Source organism: Pollicipes pollicipes, unplaced genomic scaffold, assembly GCF_011947565.3.
Source record: "Pollicipes pollicipes isolate AB1234 unplaced genomic scaffold, Ppol_2.1 Scaffold_7231;HRSCAF=8579_pilon_pilon_pilon, whole genome shotgun sequence".
Lineage (NCBI taxonomy): Eukaryota > Metazoa > Arthropoda > Thecostraca > Pollicipedomorpha > Pollicipedidae > Pollicipes > Pollicipes pollicipes.
This window is the reverse complement of record NW_023597034.1, coordinates 37883868-37904523: the sequence shown is the minus strand read 5'-3', so window position 1 is coordinate 37904523 and position 20656 is coordinate 37883868. Positions and strand designations below refer to the sequence as shown.

Genomic DNA, 20656 nt, shown 5'->3' with positions numbered 1-20656 from the left:
AACGATCCGATATCAATGTCTACAGCTATGAAAAATTTGGCGCGGCTACGCCGCGCCGTTCGGAAACCATTCTGGAAAACCTTCGGTGGGGTCAAGTTGGCCCCTCCCCCCCCCCCCCCCCACCGCCTAGCGCGTGTTAGCAGTGAACAGTTAGTTAACATCAAACGCAGTTAAAAGCGAACCTAAGCTGTTTACCATGGCTTATTCCGTGGAGGCATCTTAACTGACCAAACATGACCGTAGTTTCCGTTTTTCAACGCAAGCTGTCTGCCACATTTGTTCAGGGTAGTGAAAATTCCATATTGCCACCATTTTGTTTCGGACAGCAATGTAGGATCAAGGATGCGGGTTAATCGTTTTCTCGGCACCAGAAAATGCCCTGCTATAGGGCTTGCACTTGCGGAATTTTCCAGTTATAAGTGAAATATTACGTATATGAATGTGCGTTGTTCAAAATAATTTGGAAATGTTCCTTCCGTCTGGATTGTGTCTTTCACCCCACAATAACTCTGCATGCTGTCCGCAGCACTGGCCCTATGGGAAGTCCAAACCAAACTGGATGCGCCCTTGCCTTTTGAACTCCGCATTTAGAAACGCGCCCATGGAGCACAGCACTCGGCGGGCTCGCTGCTGTGAGGAGCGCAGGGTGAAATGTCACCCGCTCGGTCCGTGACGTCATCAGACCGCCATTGTCAGCCGTCCACACAGCTGCACACAGCTCCTGACCGCTGACCTTGCGCGTCAGCGGCTCTTTTAATCGACAATTCCATGGACGCCTGCCGCGTCTTTACCCGTGGTTTGATCCTCTCCCTGGAGAGCGCAGCCGGGCGCCGTTGGCCTGCGCTGGAGCAGGGATCAGCGCAGCCGTCATGGCGCTGACGGCCGGGCGGCAGGGACCAGGGCAGCAGCATTAGAGGAGGACGGCTGGGACCGGCGACGTGGCGGTGATATTGGGGCTGGTGACCGGGCGGCCGGGACCGATGGGACCGTGGGGAATGCTCGGCCTGCCGTTCATTACGGAATCGATGCCGGCACCCGACTGAACACGTGACCACCGGCGGGGTGACGGCGGTGCGGAGTGCTTCGGCATCAAATATCGGACCTGGTTGCCGTCCGGCTTGATGGCCACTCACATGCCGGAGGTCGTCAGCGTCTCAAATGTCCCCACTTCTCCAGATAATTGTTGGGGCTTCTTGTAAATCGTGCCGTGGCTTCCGAAACCGCTGATGTATTACTGGGGGTGCTCTGAAAATATTGCTTTTGTGTGATACATGGTAAAAATGAGTTGCTTTTTACTTGGCGAAATGTCTTTGGTGTTGGGATTTCATAGCATAGTCGGGTGATATTTCGCATCGATTTAGCTGATGGAAGCATCGCGCCAGGGAAGTGATGAGGTCATAGTATATGTATAATCCGATGCGGGTGGCGAACATAGAACAATCACGCAGAACGAGCGGATTAATTTCGCGCATCTGACATCATCGAACCAAACGATCAGTCACAACGTACAATTTTAAGCCCAGACAACTGCAAATCGTTTTAAATGGTGATTGGTGCAACTGCACTTTGCATACAAAGAGGCGCTCTCGCAACATAACAACGCATAGGTGAGTCCGGTTGCCGGCGGAAGGGCACCGACTGATGCCCAGGCCAGTCCGCATATTGGATTTAATCTGCGGGCCCCCATCGCCCAGATCCAGGCAGGCAGCCGCGTAACGTAGCCGGCGCCGCATAGGTCGATCACAGAAGCGTCACGGAAGTGACACGCTGACCTGGGCGTCCATTGCTGACAAGTGTGTGCTGGTGGGCTGAGTGCTACAGGCGGCATTGTGGCTGCGTGCTTTCAGAGTTCACGATTCTTGCTGGGACCGTTTTGTAATGTTCTCCAGGAATGTTTGAAATGAGACCGTCAGAAGGAAACTGTCGAGAGTGGTACAGACGTGATTTGGATTATGACAGCTGAGTTAGGAACGAGAGTTAGAATTACACTCAGGGTCATGTTCTGATCCTTTCTATAGTTTTCTCCCTGTGTGGTTTTAGCTTCATTGATGTATCTAATATCTATGATGTGACTAAGTAGTACTACATAAGTAGTAAAATATTCGTAAACCAACTCAATAACTTCCTGACAGAAACTAAAAGGAGCTGGTCACGACAATCTCAATATCAAACAGTTCCCTCTCAGTTTACCGGGTAGATTTTTACAAAAGTGATATTTTTTAACAATTCATGTCATAGAGGACTTAACAGGAACTAAAAAAACTGTGCATCAAGGAAAAATCAATTACCGTTTACACATGACACACATGGCAACATGGTGACTTTTCGATAAAGCGAACGTCTTTCATTTGGTTAACCTGCAGCTTGATGAAAATCGATAAGATGATTGTTTTATTCTAAGGCTATGTTTTTTATTTCCACAGGGTCACAGGGTGGTTCTTTGTTCATCATCTGATATTTCAAATATCCTGGTGTCATCGTTACACAAAAGTTTCCAGCACTACACCACCACCGCTGTCGTGAGCGTCGCCCACCCTCACTTCGACTGCGGCACGGGAAACAAAAACACAGCGCTAGTCCAATCTTGTAGGGGAACAGAGCGCAGCAGAGGAACGCATTAACCGAACAACCAGGTGATGGTCGACTTCAGCAAGCCCTCGTCAAGGCCAAAAACGTTAAATCATTGAAGGGAAAAGAGAAAACTCGTGGCAAAAGGAAAAGTACCGTATGAAGGCCGTACCGCAGCGTTCTAAGCACCTAACTGATGTATTGTAAGAGTTCAAAATAAAAGTCGAAAGTTGATTTTAAATGATGAAAATGAATTGTTATGAAATTATGAAGAGAATTTTTTTCGCCTTAAAATGATGTTCTCAACGTGCCGAATACCGGCAATTCGCCCATATTCCCACCACATCAGTCATACCCAGAAATAATGGGTTCATCCAGAGATGTCACCACTCGTTCTGGCCAAGACAGCTTGCGATAACAAACCCGCCTGCAGAGAAGCCGCGTCTCTGCTTATCGCCAAACACGCGCAACAGACGCGGGAGCGCCACGCCGCTCTGTGACCTCTCTGTGACCTCTTTGTGACACGCGCAACAGACGCGGGAGCGCCACGCCCGCTTTGTGACCCTCTCACGGCTGCAGCGGCTTCCCCGGCCCCGACGGATCGCGGGCGGTCGGCGCGCGAGCGGCAGTGGATTGGGGTCGTTCACCAGGCTGTCAGCGATCAAAGTGGAATGCAAATGAAAGACCAGCTGTGCCTTATCGGTCCCCGCCCCGTTCCGATTCAGACCACATCGCTGTGAACGGTGAAAATCGGCCGTTCGACTTGCGTGCCTTGGCTGCCGGCTGGACTGATTTGCTCTCGGTGTGCCGCACCCGGCGCTGCGCGGTGCGGTGTACACTTGTCCGAGCTGGTGTCTGCTGTGGCGCTGGTGAGCCGGGCTCAGTCTGCTGTGCCGCTGGTGAGCCGCGCTAATTCCACATGCGGATGATATTATAACCAAGCATCGAAAGCTCTATATATGCTCCACATAATGAAGAAGTACCATCCACCGCAGGAACAACTTGTTCGTGTGTATGTTACTTACATCGGCCATTGCTAGGAATAATTGTGCCCGGTTTTTCACGCGGGACTCACTGCCAAGCAGGCGCAACACCTTGAGAAAGTGCAGAGAGCTTTGAAAATTATCTTCGGCCATTCGGAAAAGTACTCGCCCATCTTGCAACGCTTGGGCGTGGAAGGCCCTCGCGACAGAGAGAAAAAGCTATGCCTAAGGCTAGGAAAACAAATGCAAGCGTCTCCCATGCATAGAGATCTGTTTCCAAAGCAGCGAGTGGCGATCTCCGGCGGAAATACCAGGAGCGCAAGCACACTCCAAACGTTTTGCCGTGGTAAGGGCTACGCAAATCAAGTATTCCCCATATAACCACTCTCATAAACACAGATATATTATCAACTAAGTAGTATCCTACTTCATATGTATATTGTGCACATGTGCTATATGAGTTGATACTCGAAGCCATGTTTTTCTCAATAAACTCTCTCTCGCTCTCTCGCTCTCGCTCTCGCTCTCGCTCTCGCTCTCGCTCTCGCTCTCGACACACACACTCACTCACTCACTCACTCACTCACTCACTCACTCACTCACTCACTCACTCACTCACTCACTCACTCACTCACTCACTCACTCACCACTCCTCACTCACTCACTCACTCACTCACACACTCACTCACTCACTCACTCACTCACTCACTCACTCACTCTCACTCACTCACTCACTCACTCACTCACTCACTCACTCACTCACTCACTCACACTCACTCACTCACTCACTTCACTCACTCACTCACTCACTCACTCACTCACTCACTCACTCACCACTCACTCACTCACTCACTCCCTCACCACTCACTCACTCACTCACTCACTCACTCACTCCCCACTCACTCACTCACTCACTCACTCACTCACTCACTCCTCACTCACTCACTCACTCCACTCACTCACTCACGCACTCACTCACTCACTCACTCACTCACTCACTCACTCACTCACTCACTCACTCACTCCTCACTCACTCACTCACTCACTCACTCACTCACTCACTCACTCACTCACTCACTCACTCACTCACTCACTCACTCACTCACTCACTCACTCACTCACTCACTCACTCACTCACTCACTCACTCAATCCTCACTCACTCACTCACTCCTCACTCAACTCACTCACTCACTCACTCACTCACTCACTCACTCACTCACTCACTCACTCACTCACTCACTCACTCACTCACTCACTCACTCACTCACTCACTCACTCACTCACTCACTCACTCACATCACTCACTCACTCCCACTCACTCACTCACTCACTCACTCACGCACTCACTCACTCACTCACTCACTCACTCACTCACTCACTCACCTCACTCACTCACTCACTCACTCATCATCACTCACTCACTCACTCACTCACTCACTCACTCTCTCTCTCTCTCTCTCTCTCTCTCTCTCTCTCTCTCCGCTCTCCTCTCTCTCTCTCTCTCTCTCTCTCTCTCCTCTCTCTCCTCTACTCTACTCTCTCTTCTCTCTCTCTCTCTCCTCTCTCCTCTCTCTCTCTCTCTCTCTCTCTCTCTCTATCAGTGTCTATGTCTGTTGTGTTACTGGTGAGCCGGGCTAATGTCTGCCGTGTCACTGGTGAGTCGGGCTAATGTCTGCCGAGCTAATGTCTGCAGTGGCGCTGGTAAGCCGAGCTTATATCTGCTGTGGCGCTGGTAAGCCGGGCTGATATCTGCTGGTACGCTGATGAGCCGAGCTATTGTCTGCTGTTGCGCTGCTGAGCCGAGCTGTTGTCCAACGGGACTTGTGGCTACTGGTATTGTATGCAGTTCTCCAATAAGTTACGTGTGGGCGTCACCGGATTCTCGGGAATTGTATGAGCTGTGCCGTCTGCCCCGTGGGCACCCGCTCGCTTCTGTGTACCGCCGCGCCACCCGATGTGTGCCTGGTCCACATGTCAACACGAGCGCCCCACGGCTGTGGCGGGGGTGACGCCCCCGCGCAGCGGCGATCGATGACTCGAAATGCATCGTTTGTTACCGTCGACGCCAGGGCCCGTCGGCTCTTGCGCCCTCTGTTCAACACCCACTCCAGGGGCTGCGGCTCGCATGAATGCTGCCAATTCACAGCTCGTATTGTATGGTCGCATGCCCCTCGCTGCTGCTAAAGGCGCCGCCGTAAATGACTCTTGAGACGGCCATGCAGGTGGTGCTGCCGGTCATTCATGCTTCGTTTTTTCAGTTTCCTCACTGGGTCATTGCGAAGACCACACGAAGATAAAGAAGGCAGTCGCTTATAAGCCGAATGCTAATGTTGCATTCGAACGTTTTCATGATTAATGAATTACCGCTGTTTCACGTGGCAGGGACTCGTGGCGAATGCAAGCAATAATTCGGTTCCATGAAAGCATAGTTGTTAACCCTCGCCGGGTTTACCGGCCCCGCCATCTTTCGCACCGTTCACCCGTTGTCCTCTTGCTGATTGCACAACCGATGTGCGTGAGAAAAATTAAAATCCAGGATGAACTGCACGAAAGTGAGTCAGGTGACCTTACTGTACCTCATATGACTGATGTGTTACATCGCGTCAAAGGAGGTCCGAATATGTTTCCGCTGTATCTGCAGAATTTGGACATGCCCGCAGACTATAGCTGATATGGGTAAAGACATTCATATTTCTTGCCAAGGGGTAGAGTGAGGCTACTTGCTGTTGTTTCATAAGCCCCCGCCGTTGACTCTGGATGATTTTACACGTGTGACCCTGGTCTATTTGGCTCACTCGTTCATTTTCCTCCAACATGCAGGCGGCATTGGACTGCGGCAGCCTGAAGTTACCGGACTGCTGAGAAGGGTTGACTCATGCCTAAATGACTCGGCCTACTAAGACGTTATCCGCCTCTGGACCGAAGCAAGACCCTTTAATTCTAAGAAGCATTCCGTCCGCCTTAACGCGTACAAAGGTACAAATTGTTGAGTTAGACTAACCGTGACGTCATGACGACAGTGTCACCACAAGTAATTCGCCATAAATGCTGTCAAAGGTCAAAGTTCTTTCATTTATTTATTCAAGCTTTCTTCCTCCATGGTGTCACGTGTTCACACAAATACTTTGGACATTTATTTGTCAAGGGTGGGCACTTATCAACAGAAAATTTTTAGCGAACCATTCAGAGCCAAACCGCGCAACGTTCCTAACATTTAACAAATTTTCGTTTTTGGTGGGCATGTTTCCCCGTACCCTCTTAAGAACGTAACGCCAGAAGTCTTGACAACTAACAAGTTTAATACAGATGATGCTTTCTTGATACAGAACACATAATACAGAACACATAATACTTTAATACAGAACACACACAGGCAAAATAACTCGCCAAAGACAAAAGGCGCGCGGAAGGTCCGTGGTTCGTTGGATGTACGGCCCATTGCAAGTCCGAAAGAGAGGCTTTAATTTTCAACTGATGTCGCCATCAAACATCAATTGTACGCACGGTGACAAGCAAAGTTCTCTGGTTTCAGTTATCTCTGTGAACAGCCAGTGGGCATTTGTGAAAGTTCGGGATTTGCAAAATGTTGGCTAGATGCGGTTTGAGCACGAAGATTGAGAGAAAAAAACTTACTGTGTGATAAGACAGTAGTAACAGCCTTATTCATCGGAGAAAAACAGGAGAATGGAGATATAGATTCGTTGATATTTTGGCGAGATGCTTTTATTGAAACGAACAACTAAAGGAAATCCATAGCTACCTGCCGATTATCCTCCTCGATTTTCAGTTTTGTTTTAAAAAGCGAACCACAGTTTATACAGGACACCAACATTCGGAGGGATTAAACAAGGGACAATTGCCAGCCAATACTACGATACGGTGTATATCTACCAAGAAGTAGAATGCGTGAAAATGTGGGTACATGCAAACGAATTCAAGCGAACAGATATCACGCATCACGTTTCATTCAAACCTGCAGGCGATTTGAAATAAACATGCACCGTACATCACGCATCAATTATACGTACATGCGATTTCAATCGAACAGGCATCGCGCATCACGCGCCAGGCATCACTTACACATGCAAGCGATTTTAGGCTAGCACACATCACACATCGCGGCACATACCACGTTCGCATAATCAGTTATGATGAGCTTCGTGCGTTAAGCTTTAGTTGCCGACTTTTTATGGAATAGATTCACTTATTTTCCGTCTGGGTGGTCCTTCGCTCTGTAGATGACTTTGAGCTCTAAAAGAGGCATAGGTTTTATACCTCCCTGGATTTCAGGCCGGAGCGTGTTTTAGCAAAACTAGTCACCGAAAGGGGTATTGCCTGTTTTGTTTTTAGCGTATCTTGGGTGTTCATTATATCTCAAACGAATAGGACAAATGGGCTCTCCGGTACAGACAATATCCCTCCCATGTTTTCCACACAGTTAACACTTGATTTCGTATGCCAGGTTTTTTTCTGCGTGCAAACACATTGAGACCCAGACTTGCATAAATGGCATCTGTTGCAGCCCGAGCACTTAGGCTCTGAGATGGAAGCTTTTACCAGAGACTTTTTAGCTTACTGCCGTTCTCCCCAAGCTGTGCTTACGCGCATTTTTAATTTTCTAACCATGTTGCATCATGAGAAGATCAAAAGCTACGCGTGACGATGTTACCCACGATGTTAAGCGCTGTTGCATCGTTAGAAAATGAAAACTGCGCGTGCGCATAGCTTGGAAGGACGGCAATAAGCTAGAAAAGTTTCTGGTGAAATCTTCTTTCTCGAAGCCTAAGTGCCTAGGTGGCAATAAATGTCATTTATGCAAGCATGGGCTTTAAGGAATGTGCGCGCAAAAAACGTGGTTTCCGAAATTAAGTGTAAACTGTGTGAAAACGTGGGGTACATAGTTTTAAACATCTGCAAGGTCCTAAAACAAAACAGGAAATACCCCTTTCGGTGACCATTTTTTGGCAAAACACACTCAGACTGAAATCCAGGGATATGTGGACACTACGTCTCTTTTAGAGCTGAAAGTCATCTACAAGAGTGCAGGACCACGCAGACAGGAAAAAAAGCGAATCTGTTCTACAAAAAGTCGGCAATTAAACCTTAACGCACAAAGCTCATCCTAACTGTTTATGCTAGCGTGATTTGTGGCGTGATGTACATGGTGTGCTAGCTTTAAATCGTTTTCATGTGTAAGTGATGCCTGACGCGTGATGCGCGATGCCTGTTTAATTGGAATCGTCTGCATGTATAGCCAATGCGTAAAACATGATGCTGGTTTACTTCACCTTGCTTGCATGTTTGAATAAAGCGTGTTCCCTGATGTCTGTTTACTTGAATTTGTTTGCATGCATACGTATTTTCCTGCATTCTAATTGTTAGTTAGATATGCTCTCGATCATGGTAATGGCTGGCAATTGCTCCTTGTTTAATCCTCTGAATTTTGAAGTCCTGTAAAAACTGTGGCCCACTGTTAGAAAAATCGAGTTGGATCATCGGCAGGCAAGTATTTCACTTCCGATTTTCGTTTCGATAAAGGCATATTGCCAAAATATCAACGCATCTTTATTTCCATCCTCCTGGGTTTGCTCCGATGAATACGGCCATTACCACCGTACTGTTCATGCGAGTAATGTTCCTCGCAAATACACTAAACAACTTATGAAGGCTTACTATTTATGCTGTGAACTGAAGGTAGGAAGTGACGGTCAACATCTTTGAAAATAATGCATGCATTCTTCCATTTGCTAAAATTTGCCGAAGCTCTTGGACAATACTCTTGAGTTACTTGATAAGTTAAAGTTGAAATTGGCTGATACCACTTGTGCACTACTTGCTCTTTATGAAATTGAAAAAACTGCATCATCTACCGCACAATTGCTTTAAAAATGATATAACTGTAACTTGCTAACGTGAGCCTAGACTAGAGCATCCACTAGGGATCTGCGCGTATTGCGACTTGAGAGTTGCCCAGTGTCCAATGTAATTTACCCGAAATACTTCGGTAGCTCAGGGTAGCTCATATTACAGAGAGGCCATGTTTCCTTTCGAAACGCGGCTCCTCGTGATATTTCGAATCTGCGACATCCCGAGAACAGCAGATGCTTCCAGGCCGAGATAGGCAGTTCAGAGGGTACGCTACACGACGACTGCTGGACCAGAAAATCTACGTTGCCGCGCCAAACCTCCACATGTGGCCCGACACCAGCCACCCGCTAGACTCACGCCGAGGAGCAATACTTCGAGCCTACCATATAAATTGATAAGCAGCGCCGGCACGCCCACACATTCACTCGCGTCAATGGCAAAAGGTCACAGACGATCAATCTCATTACAGGTCTTGGCTGGCTCTTCGGGCGCGTGTAGCGTCCGGAATCGAGGTGGGCTGTGCCTGGCGTGGCCGTGATAACGCCGTGACTACTCCAGCTTTACCTTGTAGAGGGCGGGGCTTCAACCCCCACAACCAACTTGTGCGGCCGGGGCGGTCGCTGTCCGCGAGCCACCGTAGAACCTTGGTCGCACAGGGTGCTTTTCGGAGAGCTGACAGCTTAATTACAGGACGCGTCACAAAGAGCTATCGCGAAAGCTTGGTCCATAAACTGCTACGCGCCCTCATAGCGTGCTGTCCGCTGATCATCGATGTCAACAAAATTACATCCCTCTCACGTGCCTAATGCCTTCAACTCATTCTTCAACTTCAACTTACGCAGGGTGGTTGCGGGCGGCAAGAGGAGAACAAACCCCTGACAAGTCGACCCTCCTGGCTCAATGCTTGACATGTTCTCGCCGACTAGCAAACACGTTCTCACGTTCTCACATTCACGTTCTCACGTTGACACGTTCTCACATTCCTAGCAAAAACGATCCTCTGATGGATTCCAAGTGTTTTTACGCACACCTGAGGGACCAATGCATGTCAATTTTACAACTGTTGGCAAATAGGTACAACAACTTTTTGCTGACAACTGCGTCGTGCATTAGAGCTCCAAAAATCGATCGTCAGGATTTGGAACGAAAAGTTAATCCCCTTCACTTCACCTAACTAACAAAGGCACGATTGTTGGATGTTCGAAAGGCTCGTTTATTGACTTAAATGTGCGGTAGCCTGGGCTGAGCGAGCTCCAAACAGAACACAGAAGAAACCAACTAACGGCTGCCGCGAACAATAGACAGGAGAGCCCTGCCGGACAGTCCAACCTTTGTCTGCGCTTTTAGTTAACGGCCAGTGCACTTTAATTGTGAGACAATGCCCAGGCGAGGAAAAGGACACTTCGGCCGTTCAGCGCCATGCTTGGTGCAACGCACGACAACTCCCATTGTTCCGTACAGCTGTTCACATCAGGATCCCTGATAATAAGGCTAAGACAGAACATCATCCACGGCCTCCGGCACCGCTGTACTTGCAATGGCCGGCTCGGATCCAGCTCAGGGTGTCTTGCGTGTCCAATCCCTTCAAAAGCAATGCTTACAAACAGGCGTAGGATGTGCCACGACCGCATGACTGGTGTAACCAATATCACGTGTAAACGAATGCCAAGATCATACGCTGTTTCATTCTCCACGGTTTAAGATTTACGGAATGCTCTGCTTAGTGGACTGCCTGCCGCCAGTCACTTAAGTGTTCTTGGGGAAGGGTGCATGTCAAGGTTGCAACAAGCGTCAGAGATTTTCTGGGATGGAGCTATCCAAGACTAGTCTAGGTAAAACTTCGTTCTATTATTCAAAACAAGTACATTCGGGTCTGGTGTAAGCTAGTGGCATGTTAACTGCGCAGCTGCAGCCAGAAACATAGCGGAAATCATTTTCAGGAGAGGTGTAACTTAAAGAATTGCTCCAACGTCCCATAAATCTAAACCGAATTCCTGCGAAAACGCCCCTTATCTAGCGTGAACCTCTTGGCTCACAAAGAGGGGGAGGAGAGGCTCCTCTGGTTCTTCGCTTTGAGATGTCCCTGGCTGTAGCGTAATTAAAGTTACGATGTTCCTGCGAAACTAGCATAGAAAATCGATCCGAGCAATTACAATGCTCGACTTTCAACACACGTGATACATACCTGCTTCTGCAGTCGATCCATCCATATGTTCGGAACTTTTGACGGCTCTCTTGTTTCATCAACGCTTGTGTAAATGAACAACTCACCGTCCCCAAAGGGAACTGCTCCAATTACGTCGTCGTAAGTTGTCTCGTTAATTCCGTGAGTTTATGGGCACGTCATCGTATGACAGGAGCATCTGGTGCTCATTCCTGGTAGTTTGTTAGTTCTCCAACAGCTGTTGCGTGGAGAGTTTTTTTTAGCGTTGTCTTTATTTTTCAGCGAAAATATCTGTGTCCTCTCGTTCTCGAACAGGAGCTTGCTAAACTTGTCTCTAAACGCTCAGGCCTCGCATCCCACTTGCAGCGCCGAAATGCTATACTGGCAATTCAAACATAACAAGCATCCCACAGGTGTGATGTTATCCCGGGTTCCGCCAAAGTGCCATAGTCGCCGTGCACCTGACGACGGGTTCGACTATACCGCGCTCAGGCGAGTCAATGGGCGAAGTCATGGTCTGAAAATGGCGGCGAAATCCCAGAGAAACTCTCTTTAACTTAGTAGTCAGGACCTTCAAGAGTAAGAGCCTGAATGTTTGGGGGCATGAAGGCCCTTATGGCATGCAGCCACCGACTGAAACACAATAAAGTCTTTTACCTGGTAATAGCCACCTTAACGAGCAAACATTCCATCAACGCAAAGCCAGTTGACAAGCAGTATGTCAACCCGTGTGCCTATTTGTGGTCACGAAAGGTCTTTAGTTGCAGCATTGTGTTTAAACACCCATATGAAACATGCTGATATTCCTCCTTCACGACGCTTATCGCTCTCATCAGAAAAACAACAATCTCGTCACTCCTGCTACAATATCCGCGGCAGACCACTGTAAAACTGCATGACGTCAAGCGTAGATAAGGACTCGCCACCACGGTACACTAGCACAACTCAGCGAACACCAGCCATGCCTGTAAATTGCATCTGTATGGCTGTCAGACTCACGTCAGCGACGTCTGTCAGCTGATGGACATGCATAATGCAGTTAAAATCAGCATGCACTTGGCAGAGCACATGCTGTTTTTGAGCAAGCAATATATAACCCAGGCCCTGCAACATACCTTGAATCACCGGCCACGCCGTCGCACCAGACGGTCGCCCGCGCGACATGCGAATCCAGGCCCTGATGAGATGTGAGGACTGTGCCGGGGGAGGAGCTCCCCGACTCCTGTCACCGACTCAGGCCAGACTCCACGGGCGGACCGGCAGTGCTCGTCAGCCCGGTGTCCGCCCCCCCCCCCCCCCCCCCCCAGCTGTTCACCCCGCTTCCGTACAAGCACCCCGAGACCAGGCTTTGGGTCTCACCCCGAGCTCACCCCCTGATAGCTGCGCTGTCGGCAGTCGGCGCTCGATCTCGTCCGCCACGCACCGCACGCGCGCCGCCGGGCCAGGGGACCCAAACACGGCATCACGCGTCCCGTGATCCCGAGCTCACCACCTGATAGCTGTGCTGTCGGCAGTCGGCGCTCGACCTCGTCCGTCACGCACCGCAAGCGCGCCGCCGGGCCAGGGGACCCAAACACGGCATCACGCGTCCTGTTCCAGCCTGGACCAGGACTGAGTCTACCCAGAATGAGCTTCAGTCAGTGCTTACCCGTGCTCCAAACTTGCTGTCTAAGGTATACATTTTGCAAGGAACTCACTCCACGTTGCACTCTTGGGATGTCGAAAACTTGGAAACCAAAGCTACCCTGAGATAACAAAGCCGAACACGTGGGGCTTAACTTCAATTATAAAGTTCTACGGACCCAAAACGCGGTTGGCATCAGTATAGGAGAAATATAAGGAGATTTCGAAGAATAAGTATGTGCCATGCTTCAGCACGCTATGTTCGATGGATGTGTGACCTGAATGACTTTATATCACACCTGAGACCGAAGCAGCCTAAACGTTTACCAAATGAACACACATTTGGCAAACAAATAAAAACGGCATAGCAAGACAGTTGTTGCATGCGGTCACCATGCATATCCCATGTTGATGAAGACTGGTACAGATGGAATCAAAGCAGCTCCCAGCGTTGTATATTCTGTTGTGAGGAATTGCCCCGAACACCCTAAGTACCGCAGGTAGTCAGCAGCCAATGGAATAAGCCGACAACAAAGAACTTGGTTACCTTGGCGCAAATGCGTTATTCGTTGCGTTGTAATTAAGGATGCGTGGATTCACATCAGTTATGTAGTCATCAATCAGAAATCGGATGAAGCGTACATTAAGGCTTGCGCGACTGTTAGTGATCCACATCGGCTAAGACTTCAGACGATACGCTGAGTTTTACTCTTCCCCGGGGCGGCGCTTCGGAAAATCCTTGAAATTTACATAATACATCTTTCGACCGATCAGACTCGACGATGATTTTTTTGTTGTTGATTGTTTAAAATTTCACTATATCTACAAAAGTTGGAGGATCCTAGCTTCTTGAGTCAAATGTAATGATACCTTCGTCGCGCCTTTGTCAAAGTCATGTTGGTGAAATGTTTGCCGATAGCGTAAGTTTGTCGTGGGGGCATCCTTTCTAAGAGAATTTCCTTTGCTAATTGATGGTATCGTATTCCACTGTATATTGATGGCACTCCATCACACAAAGTTGGGTAATTCCAGATCAAGCTAGTTTCAAATGCACCATCAGCATCTATTACAAAAATGGTTTTTCACCTTTGATTGCTGGAATTAACTTATCTTAGGAAATGACATTAATTGAATTTTAAATTTCATACCGCTGTTGCTATCTAACAATGCTTGTCTTGTTGTATTCTGTTGAGTCCTTGAGATACGGGCGCGGGGGCTAAACGCACAGAACTTCACCTGTGTCACCTGATCAAAATGTCGCAGGTCACACCTATGGATGGATTGCTATCAGATTGTGGTTCATTGTGCCGAGACACGTTCAATACTCATTTCCTTCGTGTCCTAACTGCCACTGTTTTGAATAAAAAAAACGCCCATTGAAAACTTTACAAACACAATATCATACTTGAATCATCGTAAGACATCTTCACCGATTTTGCACGCGCTCTGCTGCAATTTTACCTCTCATATCCGATGTGTATTGTTCGTCTCCGGCATATTTATGCTTCGAGATTGCAGGATATCTGTGACAACCAAACGTGCCGCGAAGGCAAAACAAAAAAAAAACAACGAAAATGCTTGTCAGGTGAGCTTTAGCTTGTGCTTTTCACCGTTATCCGGCCATTTTAAAGCTGATTCATAGGTCTAGAAAGAAAAACGTTCCACAAGCTGTAAATTTCAGGGCAGGCTGCAAACTTACCGGAGGTGAGTAATGGGAGCAAAAGGGGCATGTAAAGATGGAAAAATAATTCATTTCTCTTGTTGACGGTATTCATATCATCGTTCTGAAAAATGACCTAACCATCCCCTTCTTGGCCACCCAGCTTTGTCCACGTTTTATTCAACTTTTGTATACTAACAGCCATATATGTATAGTTAGAGCTTCCTCTGCAGACACCGTTATATGAACGTTATTATGCTGGAGTCACGTACCTGGCAACGCACTAAACTTAACAAGCTCGGAAAACAATGTCAGAACTGACCTTAAAAAAACTTCTCTAGGGTTAGCGAAGTCTGACTGCACAGTTGAAGACAAAATATTACACTTGATGATGATGCTGATATTCGGATTTAGAGATACTTTTTACTCCAGTGGGCATTTGGGACCACACTTCCGGGATTGGGAGACAGTGCGCAACAACGATAGCTACGAAGCCTTACCAAGCGTCATAAACCACCCTAAACTTTTTCGTAACTGTGAGCAAAAACACAAAACAAACCAGTGCATTATTATGTTTCCCGGCTTGAAACAGAATCCCTAGATTCGTCTTTAGATCGTAGTTTGTATGTACCCTCGTCTCGAAACTTACCGCGCGGTGTAAATATTTCGCTTCTGCGCAGCCGCTCTGGCAAGCCAGCCGCTCCTCTTCAAGGTCAAGGACATCCAAGCAATCTGAAACGAATCCGGAGTGTTTCATTATCGCAGTGAAATGGCGCTCGGTGTAGATGAAGAAAAATTATCAATGAAATCGTGGATTTTTGAATGCTGAAATGCATCATGAGTAAAACATATTCATTGGAACCCGGTATGTTACGTGCAGGAGCTTAGAACATCTACAACTGGCAAGATATCTCCTGGTTTAAGTAAGGCGTATCCAGCAATAGCTATGGCTTAAAGTGGTGAGGGAATAAACATTTCCGCAGCTTACGCCGGGAGCGTTTCGGGTTGTTGTGGTGTGCGTTTTGCAGAAAGTCGATTTTTATGCGATGCGCGGTTATACCGGAGCGATGAAGATAAATGGCGCACACTAACTGCCATCAAATCCAGGCTGCGTAAATGTCAGCTTAACCTTCACAGAGCCGCATGTAAGAGCATTGCATTTAGTAAAACGATTGAAAACTTCATCCCTAAAGTCCCAGGTTGGCTGCGGATATGTGTGACACTTTCGAGCGCGTGCAGGGCATGTTTTAGGAAATTCGCCCAACTTTTCATTTAGTGTCCATTACCGCTGTGAGACACTTTATCATTCAAGCTATGCGCACGATGAGCCTAGCACAGGGCAATGAATCAGATGGCAATGAAGTGCGATTGGATGGGTGCACCAAGTTTGATATAGCACTGCCATTTCGTTACAGCAGTCACATTATCGCTCAATGGGCCGCGATATCAAATGTGGCTACCCGTCTGGTACTTGCCCATCTGTCCCGCCCATGAAGCCCGCTCTATCAGTCCATGAATCATACGGGGGAACGTGAACTTTCAGAAGAAGCTTTTGGCAATCATGCATCCTTCAGGCTGTCTGTCTGGATATTTATGGCGGTGTAGAACAGAAGTATGTTCGTTTAGCATGCAACAGAAGTGATTAAATATTGCAGTGTCGCACGACGTAAATATCAGCCTAACGCCGAGCAGCGAATTCAGCACAGAAGTGAGACTAATATAAAAAGTATCAAAAACCTTACCGACGTGCTGCTGCTGTAAAGAAAAAGCAGCGAGCCACTTGATCAGGGAGCTTGCGCGTGCACATGATCATGCTCACGATACTTTCAGATGATCAACAATCATCAGAATGCTATAATAGTGAGCATGGGCAGTGTTCACAACACTTAAGATGACAAGGACGAGGCGACAGGCGGTGAAATTCATTTGTGTTTATCGAGGTTCGAGGGAGGATGACAGGTTCACATGCGGGGCAGCTGTGCAGAGGCCATTGCTTAGGTACACCACGCAACGCACAGAGGGCTTCTGAGTGCTAAGCTCGCATTTCAAACACGATATACGTCCATTCATTTGCTTCCAGTTTCATTCAGGAAGCTATTTAGCTTCTTGCATGTAAGTGGGGCCGTCATTCATTCAGACCCGCCTCGCACCGAAAAAAAAAACACTGCTGTTCCGTACCGGTATACGCTGCGGTCGCCGGTTACTCTGACCTGTTTTAAAAAGCCAGCAATGAATGCAAACAAAGTTGTTCCGAAATGGAGCATGAGGTCGATAGACGCTATCTCACCGCAGCATACACGATCGCTTCTTGGCACGGGCCATTTTTCGAGATTTGGCCCGACGTTTCGTAGAGGTATCTCCCGGATCTGAGTCCCCGCTAAGCTATAGCTTCCCCGCTGTTTGGCACGGCCGCCTGCCTTCGGCGCGGTGGTCGTCTGCCTTTAGTCGGCGGTGACCGCGCGCGCTAGAGACGGCAGCCCTCGCCCAGCCGGGTCCGAAAATCAATCTCAAGCGCGGCGCCGATGGTTGCAAGCACGCCAGTGTTGCCGCTGATGTGTGAAGGCACGCAGATGCGTCAACTGCCCCAGAAGTGCTGTGTTTTGATTGATCGTGCCACCGGCCGGACCCGTCGGCCAGTTTTCACGGGTGAGCGGACAATAGAGGGACGCTTCGCGGTAGGCGCCTCCTGGCCCTGCTCTGCCCCTGGTCCGATGTCGACAGAGAGAGGGAGTGAAACGCATCGTTGAGATGGTGACAGCATGTCTGGAGAACCCCTAAATGCCGCTTTTAGCGATGTGGAAAATTGCGGGGGCTGGAAAGCGTGGCAGCTGCAGGTCGTAAAATAAAACTGAAATGTCTCATATCATAGGTCAGCACGCCCCTAAGGTCAGATTGAGGCCAATAATATCGCTCTTTCAATCATTTGATGACATGGGTTATTGTATGTGGCCATGAGCGTAGCAAAGGTGAGTCCATCGCGCCGACGATGGCGGCGCAACAGAACCACAGCCGTCGCAGTCCCTACCCCTCACTGTCGCCGCGGGGCGGTCACGACCGGGCACGGTTTCGGCCGGCCATATTTCTCCCGCTGCCCAATACCCCGCTGTCTGGTCCGGTCCGGCACGACAGTTCGTCCGGTATATCGAACTTCGGTGCCCTGTCGATCACCACCAATCCGTAGCGATGCGGACTGAACTTCCTGGTGACCGAAGTCTTCATTATAGACTTATTTTCAGCTGTGTTATGTGGTAGACCCGACCGTGCCCCCAGCGAGCCTTGCTAAAGATAATAATCGGGAATGTTTGCAGCTTTGCTGTCACAGCTGCAGTGTAGTTTCTTGTGGCGTACCACGAGGCCTAGAATTATCGGATTAGCTCGTCAATTAAAAGCCCCGTCCCGCGTCACGTCATGCGATAGCACGTTGCAAAAGCTGGCGTAAATCACGATTCGTTAAACACGGTGCCAGCGGGGTGGTCGTCCCTGCGAAATGGACAGCCCGACCATACAGCGAATAACAACAGTGAGCCCTACCATACATAACACACCAACCACACCAATCAATAACACTCGTGAGCACCAATCGCGAGAAGGCACACAAGGCTCACGGCACCTGTCGACGTCCTGGGACCCGGCTGACAGTCTGGCGGGAGCTTCACCATCTCCAGCAGCGCCTCGGCAGGGTCGGGGGAGACCGGGAGACGGTGACGGTCACAGGGGCCCACCGAGCGACTCGAGACCCTGGCCGTCTTCGTGTGTGCTTAAAGGCCGCCGGGCTATCTCAGAGACTCGAGCCCGTGGTGGGGCTAGCACGACTGGCAACCCAAATTCCTTACTTACAGCTAATAAACTTTTTTCGGGGTCTGACATTTTTGGAGCCATGACCGCCTCGACATGGCAAGAAATTGGTCTTTATGTTGCCCACCGCGTATTACTCGTCTATTGGACAGCTCCAAGCAACCGCTTTCAGCACCATGAGGTTGATCCCCTTGTCTCCTTGGCTTTTCACGTAATTGCTCTCTGGTTGTTCTGAGTTTTTCCATTTATTTCCTGCGTCTTAAAGGGAGTGTTCCACATGTGTATAGGGTTTTGAAGACTGAAATAGCCATCTTGAAGGTCATTTGGCGCAATTCAACAGCCCTGCCTTTCTTAAGACCTAAATTAACACTTCTAGTTTCCGAGCTACACGCTCACCGAGATGTGCGGACTCTTGCAGGGAGACTATTTCAAGGTCACCCAAGCATCTATGACGTCATAATAACGTCATTCCAATCATGTCATTCCGTTGACCATGAAGCAATCAAGGCTAAGAAAAATAGGCTTGTCCAGTCGTTCATATCTGGCGTTCGTGAACACGATTTCAAGACATAACGGCCGTTGGTTGGCTCTCAATCCAAATTGCGCAAGGTGCGATGACATAATTAAATTATGAAGTACTGAGAAGTGTATTTGCTTAACAGAGAATTGGTGTTGTCTGAAAGCAGCCTTTTCCCCTAGGAGTACACCAATAGTCATAAGAAAGCTTTTTCATCATGTCTGATGCTTGTTTTAATCTCTCCAAATGTGGGCATTTTCTTCAATCATCGCCATTGTCTCTAAATAATCCCGGTAGTATTGACTGCCTTAGAGAATCAAATTGAAGATCTCTCAGAAATGGACTGAAACGCTTAGACATTCTGACTTTTGAGTCCCTGAAAATTACTGAGGCGGTCCTTGCCTGTCTCAGCAATTTACTGAGCATTGCAAGCATTAGTTGTGACCAAATGACGCGGCGAGAGACAATAAGGAATACAGCTATTGCTTGGTTAGCTGATAGCAAGATTAAAGAACAGAATGAGCAAAGTATCTCGAAAAATATGCCTTTGTATGGGATGTGCGTGAACTAACAACTAGAAAACTTCCGAAATCGATGTCACTTATAAAGACAATGGAATTGATCGCTCATCTTCCCTTGTGATAGATCATATTGTTGTAGAACAACGCTGCGCAGCACTGAAGCACCGCTGGTGGCTGCTACCCTTGTTAACGGCGAGGGACCGCTGTGTTCATTAAAGCTATTAAAGGGCCATTAGCAAGGTTGGTACACGTTGCCCGGAAAACGTCTTGAAACACCTCCCATCAGACATCCTCGAACATCAGGCCGCAAAGGCGCCCGAGCACGCGGCAGGGCTATTTGCACATGGTTCATTGTCCATAAGAGCCGAATGCCGACGCTGGCGGCGTAGCGAAACACTCGCCGTGCATGCTGCAAATGAGACTCACGTGATTAACGTCGCAAGTAACGGAAGCGGGCGTCTCCTTCACGATCATTTGGCCAACGGCTTTGGCGAGCCTTGCCAAAGCAATGCTTTTTAAACAAAGGGTTATTCTCATGCAGAGAGGAGGTGTCCGCTCACTGTTGATGCAAATCTTGTAACAGCATGCCGCAAACCAATAGGCGGATGATGGGTATCCCATCGGCGTAAAGTTGCAGCTGATCACTTCCAGGCCCAGCCCGACTCGGACCTGGACCCTGCTTGTTCATTTACCGCGGTCCAGCCTACAGAGCCGACCATGACGCTTTTGTTAGCCTAGCACCATTGCAATTTTGGAACCGAACGAAATAATTCCGGCGATTGAATATTTCACGCTGCAATCTAACTCAAATCACGTCAGTCTTGCATACAAAGCCGGGCGATGGATGGGCAGCGAACTAGATGGAGCGGCCACGCGGGGCGGGGGGCGGCGGACTCCGACACGCCGCACGCCGCGGTACATCGACCGTCGTGAGCGATCGCACCCAGTGGTCGCTC

At 48.7% G+C, this 20656-nt stretch overlaps 1 long non-coding RNA gene across 1 annotated transcript in view; it reads right to left on the bottom strand.

Annotated features, from left to right (window-relative positions):
* The window catches only part of LOC119110564 (uncharacterized), a 27131-nt gene extending 11532 nt beyond the window's left edge, over positions 1-15599 (bottom strand). The window contains exon 1 of the long non-coding RNA XR_005095510.1: positions 15517-15599. This is a non-coding gene — a long non-coding RNA (uncharacterized LOC119110564). The remainder of the gene's footprint in view (positions 1-15516) is intronic.
* Between the last annotated feature and the right edge of the window lie 5057 nt (positions 15600-20656).